The following is a 10,144-nucleotide window of genomic DNA, read 5'->3' as shown; positions in this document are numbered from 1 at the left end:
CGGGAGCTATACTGCCTGGTAGGATTACCCTTCTCTCATCTTTTTTTGTATCACAGTCCTTAGATCCCACAGATTTTTCTGTGTACTGTTAGAAAGTCAACCATAGAAAATATAGACAATGAAATTTTTTCTTGAAAGACAAATGTCATTTTTAAGCTTTCCTTGGCTTTATTTAGTCAAGAAGTTCATATAAGTCTCTAAATGTGTATATGAAAATGCATGCAATTAAATATTAAGAATAAACTCAGAAAGTGGATTTAGTTGCTTTCAAAACTGTACTCTACATAGGGTTGAAAAGAGGACTTGGAAAGAGATTTCTAAGAATCCAGTTCCCCAAATGGCACCTGTGGAATTATTGCTAGTTTTAATTTTTTAAAAATTTATTTTTCTTTTTAATAAAAGAAACAGAGTAAAAGAACTGAAAAACAAGCATAAAGAAGAAAATGGATATCACTCATGGTTCTAACACCTAAAGATAACATTCTAATATATTCCTACCAGGTGGGTGTGTGTATATGTGTATGTGTGTGAGAGAGAGAGAAAGAGAGGGAAAGAAAGACAGAGAGATTAGAGATATACTACATAAATAGTAATATTTCTATCTTTCTACATAGTACATTACTGTGATCACCAGGGCATTTTCTCCTGACATTGTTTCTTAAAAACATGATTTTAATTGTTGCATAGCATTAAACTATTTCCTTATTTGGGAGCTTTTATATTATTTCCAATTTACCTGATCACTTTCACAGCACTGCATGATTTATTTCTGAACATAAATCTCTGCCTAGTTCTGCAATTATTTTGTTGAATTGATTTTTTTTTAGGTAGAACTGAAGGATACAGACATCTTCAAGACTAACTAACAATCTCAAAGGCCTTGGTACATTTTACCAATTCAATTTCCAGAGAATAGAATCATGTGTGGCATATATTTAATATTCTCTTAGCCTGTTTACTTTGGTATAAGGCATGTGGGTATAAAACAGCATCCCTTAAAACAGGTATAAAACAGCATCTCTTAAAACATGTTCCATCCCAAAATATATTTTTTTCTTAACCTCCTATTTCTGACAAAGACTCCTTCAGAAAAGGATAAAGAATTGAAGATAAACTCTTGTTTCTTCTTTCAACGATGTACCAGGTATGAGAAATTCTACTTATCTTTCTAATCATATAAGGAGATGAGAATATATTCACGCATCATTGGAGAAGATATATATTATCCTAAAGGAAGACACTATAGTAGACCCTGTCTCAAAGAGATGTATAATTCAATGCTTATTAGATGAGACATATTTTTAAAGTAGTAGAACTGAGATCGCTATTTAATATGTCTTGGGGTGAATCCTTTAGAAAAATGAAAAATCCTTTATTAATGAAAGAAATTACATAAGTATTTATTTCGCAAGTTCAGATGTCTATGTGAAGATTTTCCTCAACACTGGGAGTACCTTAGTCTCAAAATATTCTGCGGAGACAAGCATTATTTGCAAAGGGAAAGACAGTAACTTTATGGTGGAGAAACCTGAGAGCTATCACCTTAACCAAATACTCAAGGTTCACCAGTAATGAGATTTATCATCAGGATGTGCCCTGATGTGACACAGTGAAAAGGACACAGCGTCACCTCCCAGGTGTCCTTCAAACACACTTAACTTTAATCCTCAGGAAAGTCCCAGACGAACACACATTGGTGGCATTTTATGACGTAACTGACTCAAAAATATCAGGTTCCTAAAAGACTGAAGACAGACTGAGAAACTGTCACACGGTAGAGAGACCAAGGAGATATGACAACGAACTGCAGTGTGAGATCTTCAGGGGCTGGAACAGAAATAAGATGTAGGTGGGGAGGGGGTGGAGAAATATGAATATAGTCTGTAGTTTAGCCAATATCGTTGTACCAATGTTAATTTTCTGATTTGGGTCATTATACCATAGTTCTAGAAGATGTTAACATTGGGGAAAGTTTGGTGAAGGGTATATGGGAACTCTGCATATTCTTGCAACTTTCCTATAAGTCTAAAATTATTTCAAAATGAAAAGAAGAAACTTTTAAAAACTATGACATTAACAATGAAAAGGAAAAAAAAAAATGCACCTCTAACACACACATTTCACATAAAAAGGCAAGTCCTCTCTGGAAGGCATTGAATCCTCCTGGATATTTGCAGACTATAAATAACTCCATGATTGAGTAGAAAAATCTGCCTCAGTTCTGAAATGGCTAATTTAACCTGTCTTTATAGAAACCTGAGAACATGTTATAGACAAAATCCATTGGATTTTCACATGGACAGGATGTAAATTCCAAATATGTCAGTTTTTATGTTCTGAAAAAATGATTATCATGGCTATTCCTTTCAACAGAGTTGTTTTCCTAGAACGCTGAGAATGGCATCACAGTGAATAAATATATGGAGAGAAGAAGGAGCATCTCTTCCCTCCACTCCATCCCCACTGACCCAGGCTCAGTCTGCTTGTGCTACCTGACACTTTCCAGGTCTGTGGACAGCAGAATTGTTTCCTTTGTTGGCTAATGAGGAAGGAAAAAATGCCTTGATATTTAGGGAAAGCCTAGAGAATGTAAACCAAAACATTTCATCCAGGGATGTGGCATTTAATTCTTGATGAGATTATCAACTATTCTATTTCAGCCCTTAAAAACATTTTTAGAATCTGTATTCAACCACATGGATAACTGAAAGATTCCATAGGGATAATGATGCCTATGTTTAGAACAGTCCTGAAAGCTAATGGAAGTCTGAAATTTCATTACCTGATAATTTCATCCCAAAAAATTATATTCAACTCATGACACTTCAATTACATATTTAAAATGAGTATTTAATTTGATAATTATTACATGCTAATTAGGTATATCATGGAAAATATATCTTCTCTGGGTTTAATTACCACATTGCAAAAACATCAAAATAAAACTTAACTCATATGTTTTAATCACCTTTTACTAATTAAAATATAATAAGTATGGAAACTATAAGCATCTCCAACTCTAATAGGGAAGAATTACATATCTTACATCAGGCTTAAAATATATTTCTCATATTTCTTGTGTGTCCGATACCTATGATATGGGTTTAAAATGTTTAACATACAGCCAAGCAATTCTTTAAAATGATATTCATGAGTTTTCTTATCAGAAGTTTGTTATGTTAAATGAAAAAGCAAGTCCAGATAATTCCATGTAAGAACCATTCCAAATAAAGCTTAAAGATAGGCAAAATTAAATATTATTGCTAAGAAATTCACATATGCATAATAAAAGTATTTTGTTAGATACTAAGAAATAATGAGCACAAATCTCAGAACAGTAGTGTCCTAGGGTGAGGCAGGAGAACGGGATGTGGAAGAGCACACTGCTGCTGCTGCTGCTAAGTCGCTTCAGTCGTGTCCGACTCTGTGCGACCTCAGAGACGGCAGCCCACCAGGCTCCCCTGTCCCTGGGATTCTCCAGGCAAGAACACTGGAGTGGGTTGCTATTTCCTTCTCCAGTGGAAGAGCACACTGCTGCTGCTAAGTCGCTTCAGTCGTGTCCAACTCTGTGCGACCCATAGACGGCAGCCCACCAGGCTTCCCCTCCCTGGGATTCTCCAGGCAAGAACACTGGAGTGGGTTGCCATTTCCTTCTCCAATGCATGAAAGTGAAAAGTGAAAGTGAAGTCGCTCAGTCATGTCCGACTCTAGCGACCCCATGGGCTGCAGCCCACCAGGCTCCTCTGTCCATGGGATTTTGCAGGCAAGAGTACTGGAGTGGGGTGCCATTGCCTTCTCCAGGTAGTTACAAATGACTGGTGATCTAGTTCTGGGGCTGGGTGGTGGGTTCATAGGTACTTGTTATATCATTTTTGCTTTGTAAAATACATGTGTACTACATAAACTCTCGTTTTAAGAATACTAAAGGGAAAAAAGAAAAAAATTTATTCCATTTGAAATGTTGTCTATTACTATGACCAGCAGTTAGGAAAAGTACTTGATCATTTGCATATATAGGTTTATTATTAAAAGTTATATTTTGGGCTTAGTATTATATCTAGAAAAGATACAGTGTACTTTTTATATTATGCACATTAAAAAAAAAAAGATTAGCTTCCAAGAATGATGTCAAATTTCAATCCTTAGCCAACTTCTTGGCCAACTGGATTCTACTTCTGAGACATGTAAAACTATTTATCTTGCAGAAAAATCTGGCAACTGCATTAAACACTTCTTCTACTCATACTGATGTATTAGGTACCCGTAGCAACCTAACAAACATGAAATAACCTTAAAGATTGCCTTGAAAAATCAGCTGATTCCATCATCATGGACATTGTTGTCATAAGACCTATAAAATGCAGATGACATTCAATAGAACTCAAAACAATAATTTAAAGTCTGAATTAATACCAGCATCTATGAGCTTTTGTTTTAATAAAGGCAGCATAAATGAACATATGGAAACTGATCAGATTTGGCCCATGTACAAACTGCCCTCATAATTTGTTACATCCAGTGATTTCCTTGTTCAAAAATAATTTCCTCCCAGTTTCTTATATCCAGCTCACTTCTTTCCCTGTCCCTTTAAGCAGGTAGACCTTCTAATAGCTGGGTGCCACCCATGGGGCCTGAAGCAGAAGAGGCAAGAATGACTCAGATCAGAGGATAGCCTTGTAAGTCAGCCACATGTGGCACTGAGACACCCATCAGTGTGGTGTGCCCTTTCTCCATTGCTGCAGTCATGAAGTCATGGGCCTGCCATGGGGCTAACTTATTATTAAAATAAATCACTGGCCTGGAGACTTGAGTTTAAATGCCAGTTAACTCATAAGTAAATGGGAAGGAACTGACTTGTCTGACCCAGAATACTCTTCGAGAAGCTGTTGAAATTACCATTCTGTGTTGAGGCTTTGGCTCTCACAGATGCTGAAATACCTAGAGAATAGGGGGCTGGAGCATGCATCTTATAAAGCCATGCTTGAATTCCACTCACAAATTGCCCCTTGCTATTTTTTTTCCTCAAGGATAGTTGCAACTGGCTCAAGGTAGCTTCAGTAGAAGCATGAGATTTCCAGAGCAGTACAGCCTTCTTGATTGTTAAATAAAAAAAATTTTAAAAATAACAGCCACCTGCTCTTTGGTTGCTTTCTTTGTCTCTGCACAAAGGCAGCTGTGTCACTGAAAGAAAAATAGCATTGAGATTTTCTTCCCCTCTTTCACTTTGCTCCTTTCCAGGCAGCATCTACAGAGATATACACAAGCCCACTGTCTACAAGAGCCAAGACCTACAAGCCATTCTAAAATTCTAATTGCATGCTGGGACATAAGCAGGCTTCTTTACCTCCCTGGCATGCCGTCCATAGCAAGTCAAGTGTAGAGGCTTCCCTGCTCAACAGTATCCTCCACAAATAATGAAGTCTTACTTCTCAAGAATGAAGTAGCCTCTACAAAGCCTGCTCAAGGCATTTGAAGAGTCTTCTCAGAACTCTGAGAGTCTTCTTGTGTCATGACATTGAGCTCTAGTAACTCATCCTCCATGACTAGGACATGTGTTCTCTCATTGAAATAGCATCATGCTCAAAATGAAGTCTCTGTTCTTGAGTAAAGAGGTTTCCCCTACCTGCACATTGTTCTTTCTCATGATGACAGCCAGTTATAACTTGGATTTCAAAGAAGCCCTATGCATTTATTTGCTTGCCTCATTCATAAAAAGCCAAGATGCCCACAGATCAAGGGATTTACCACTAAATGTGTCTTGTAGAGGGGTTTCCCAGGTGGCACTAGCAGTAAAGAATCCACCTGCCAATGCAGGAGGCATAAGAGACCGCTTGGGAAGATCCCCTGAAGGAGGACATGGCAACCCACTCTAGTATTCTTTCCTGGAGAATCCCATGGACAGAGGAGCCTGGAGGGGTATGGTCCATAGGGTCACAAAGAGCTGGGCATGACTGAAGCGACTTAGCACACATGCATGCATGCATATGGCTCATATAGACTCTGACTTGCTTAGATTACCATGAAAGCAGCCCAGCCTGTAGGAAAACAAAACACTCCACTTTAGCTCTTCACTGTCCCTGTTCCAAGTGACCTACAGACATGTTATTAAAACATGGTCTATTAAGTCATTATTTTTTATCTGCTTATCCAGTGCCATCAGGTAACAAGCCATCATCTGAAGCCAGCCACATGGCCACAGGCCCAACTGGAATACATCCATTGACCTTGTCATATTGTACTGGCTTTTCTCCTAGAGGAACAGACAACACCACACCATCTGGAACAGCAATTCTAGAAGGGCTTTTCCCATACCTTTCAGGATCTTCTCCATCTCCTAAAACCAGTTAAAAAAGCTTATTCCTTTATGGAGGGGCACCATTAACAAATGAAAGGGCAAAATTGGTAAACAATGGCTGTTTTTCATCATCCAGTACTGCTAACAGGCTTTGATCTTTGTGTCAAACAAAATAAGGTCAAGCTCTCCTGATCAATTATAGGACAGGCCATAAGTGTCATGTCAGCAGCTAGCCCAGTCCATCTCTGGATCTTCCTCAGAGAATGAAACTGGGAATAATGTGCTAGGGTGGACATCTAGCATGAGTGGGCACCTCCTTGCCTGAGTATCTAGCTTCAAGTTAGGGTTAAAGAGTGTGTGTGTGTCTTCTCTCTACTCGGCTGTGGAAAGAGGAAGGTGAGTCCCTTCACTGACACAGGTTTCCAACAGCTGCCAGTGAACCCGAATGACATGGCTGCCTCCCTCACTTAAAGGGAACTGGCTATGCCTTGCCTTGGATAGAATTCTGCCTCATTGCAGGTAGCCGTCTTGTTGTTCAACCACTCTGCAGTTCTAAATGCTTCTTTCTCATCGTGGGATTCATTCTGGCTTTAGCCTTAATGACTAATGATGAATGCATCTATCGTCTGTTATAGAAATTACACTGCTGAGAATATTTAAAATACAACTGAAGACCATCAAATCATCAAGCAGGTTCTCTGTGTGCACACGTGTGTGCATGTCCCTTTTCTTCGTCCTCTCCATCTACCCTTCTTTTTCATGTAAGACAATACAGATTGACAACCCTCATATTATTTACTTACAGCAAAAGTAAGGAGTTTCAGAACTGCCTCAGGAAAAGAGTCTTATTTCTAATATGGAAAAATGATTGAGAAGATAGGAGCTTAGAAAATAAAGTGTAAAAAAAAACTTATAAGTAAGGTACAAAAAAGAAGGCATAACATGTTATAGTGAGAAAAAAAAATCAGACCTGTTTTGAACTGAAACTATTTTCTACACTGAAGTCTAAAGCTTCTAGCTTTGAGTTCCATCAGCTTCCCCTCTGTAGAATCCTAAGAAATGTCTGTAAACCAGTAACATTTTCTCGTGGGATTTCATTACTGAAAGGGCTCATTAGGAAAGACATTAAAATACGAATTACCTCATAAACTATTTAGTTGTGTACCCAGTGGGAGGGTGTACTTACCAGGGCCTGAGCATTTCACAAATAGAGCTAATCAATTAAGCTTCATTAGAAACTGAAGGGGTCTTACAAAGATTGGATAAGTCAGGGACCAACTACAAAAGGACTTGACAGGAAAACAAACATCTTCTGTAACAGACTTGCTAAAGTTAATCAGCAGCTTTTGGGTAGAGTGGATAATTCAAAATATTCCTGTCTTGAGCCAGAATCTCCTCAGGTTCAATAGTTCCTAGGTCACCTTAGTAGGCCTCTGACTTGCGTGGGGATCTTATTTAAATACACGTTTGCATTTAGTTAGTTGGAGGTGAGGTCTGAAATCCTGAATCTCCAACCAGTTCCCAGGTGAGGCTAATGCTGTGGGTTCAGAAACAACACTGTGAGCAGGAAGGTCTCAGATAAGCCCCAGGATACAATTCAAGTAGCCTTCATGGTGTTATAATAGGGCTTCCCTGTTGGCTTAGTGGTAATGAATCCACCTGTAATGCAGGAGACACAGGTTAGAGCCCTGGATCAGGACGATCTCCTGAAGAAGGAAAAGGCAACCCACTCCAGTATTATTGCTTGGAAAATCCCATGAACAGAGGAGCCTCGTGGGCTACAGTCCATGGGGTTGCAAAGAGTCAGACATGACTGGGCAACTAAACAACAATAACAACAGGTGGATGCCACGTTGAACCTACTTTTTCTTGCCCTTCCACGAGGCAAGATAGAATGGAAAATTTACAGCAGACTGCTCTTATACTGAAATCTCTTCTTCATGTTTTTGGATAATTTATCTTCACTAATATTATTGGTGAAATTTTCACGTTAACACTAAAAAAGAAGGGGCTTATTGTAAAGCTTTGCATCTTTGAGATCAACTTCTAAAGGAAATTCTATAGCATGTTTTTAATAGTTACATAGGAGGGTAGAGATGGTTTTTATTTTCGCCTCAGAACAAGGAAACACTTAGGCTCTACAAATTCCCATCAAGGCACTGAGCTAGCATGGAGCTAGGTTTCCTCCAGGAGCACTCCTGTGGGCTCTAAAAGGAAGATGTGTTCTTAGACTGGAGCTGAAGGGTCCTGTGTAACATGAAAATGTTAATCCTGAAACCCTTGGACTGAGCTGTCCTTGCCAGTCTCTTAGAAAACAGCAGCGTTCACTGCCTCGCTGATCATGCCACTTCTTGAAGAACATCAGCATTGCTTCAGTGGCTAGGTCAGTCACTGCAGGGGCAAGAAGGAAACCTCCCTCCTGTCTAGACAGCTCCAAGCCAATTGCGAGAGCAGCAGCTGGCTGTGGCAATGTGGCCACATCTCTCCATGTCTCAGGGCTCTGCTCTGCCATGGCGGAAACATGGCAGCAGAGAGGTTTCTCAAGTTCATGGTCAAGGCAACAGCCAGGGGCAGAGATGAGGGTGCCTTTGCTCTTTCTCAGCTCTCAAAACTCAGCTGATACAATCTCCAAACCCTCAGCACATTCTGAGCCTGGGCATAGATGCACACAAAGGGATAATAGTGTGTTAGTCATTCAGTCATGTTTGACTGTTTGTGGTTGTTTGTGGCTACCCGTGGACTGTAGCCCACCAGGTTACTCTGTCCATGGACTTCTCCAGACAAGAATACTGGAGTGGGTAGCCATGCCCGTCTCCAGGGGAATTTCCCTATCTAGGGATCAAACACAGGTCTTCTTATTGCAGGTAGATACTTTACCATTTGAGCCACCAGGGAAGCCCCAAAAGGACAATGAATCTTCCCAAATTCTGTGTGGTTCTCTAGGCCACTGAGGATGTGGCTGAGAATATGGCCCAACAAGAGCAGGTTTGCCACTGGATCACAAATGTGGAGACATGGCACAAGAACCTCAAAATCTACTCCTGGTTCAGTGGCTGTCCCGAACAACAAGGTGAGGACTCAGGATCCGTATTCCCTGCCCCCACCACTGTTAATCGCACTTTCAATTACTTCTGAGAACACTTAAGCACTAGGTGCTTGCCAGGACATAGCTAAAAGAGCTATGTGAATGTGACACAGGGACAGCTTCCTCCGAAGCAGTGCTGGGACTAAGGTGAGGAAGGCAAGTACTCAGGATACCACTCTTAAGGGGGTACTCACTCTCAAAATTGTGCAAATGCATCAGTGCAAAGCCATCACTTTCACAACCCCGAGAGTGAGTGCTTTATCAAATTAGTACTCTGGGCACCCTTCTTGTTTCATCATCCCAATCCTAGCTCTGCTTTTGAGTTTCAAAAGTGGACCAATCTGCAAGCTTCTGTGTTTACCAAGAGAGAGCTCTTCATTGGAGAAGCCAACCTAATACTGCAGGGCTTTACAGGATCTCAAGAAGTTCCGCTGGAATTTGATTTTGCAAGGGTTAATCATGGGGTTGTGGTCAAGGTTTTGTTTAAGATTCTAAGATTTAGATAATCCTCAGATAACTTCTGGAAACCAATATGGGCTGAATTGTGCAGACAATACATACATTGAAGTCCAAACGCTCAATACCTCTGAAAGTGACTATATTTGGAGATGGGACCTTTAAAGAGGTAATTAAGGTAAAATGAAGTCCTATGAATGGGCTCTAAAATCTAATATGATTGGCCTCCTTATAAGGAGAGGAGATTAGTATACAGACACACAGAGGAATACCATGTGAAAACACAGGGAGAAGGTGGCCGCCTATAA

At 39.9% G+C, this 10,144-nt stretch overlaps 1 protein-coding gene across 2 annotated transcripts in view; it reads right to left on the bottom strand.

The window, feature by feature from the left end:
• CREB5 (cAMP responsive element binding protein 5) overlaps nt 1–10,144 on the bottom strand; it is a 436,878-nt gene that overhangs the window by 70,429 nt on the left and 356,305 nt on the right. The gene's annotated exons all lie outside the window — the stretch shown is intronic.

Source organism: Bison bison, unplaced genomic scaffold (genome assembly GCF_000754665.1).
Source record: "Bison bison bison isolate TAMUID 2011002044 unplaced genomic scaffold, Bison_UMD1.0 scf7180017864364, whole genome shotgun sequence".
NCBI lineage: Eukaryota > Metazoa > Chordata > Mammalia > Artiodactyla > Bovidae > Bison > Bison bison.
The sequence above is the reverse complement of the archived record's forward strand: the minus strand, read 5'-3'. Positions and strand labels throughout refer to the sequence as shown.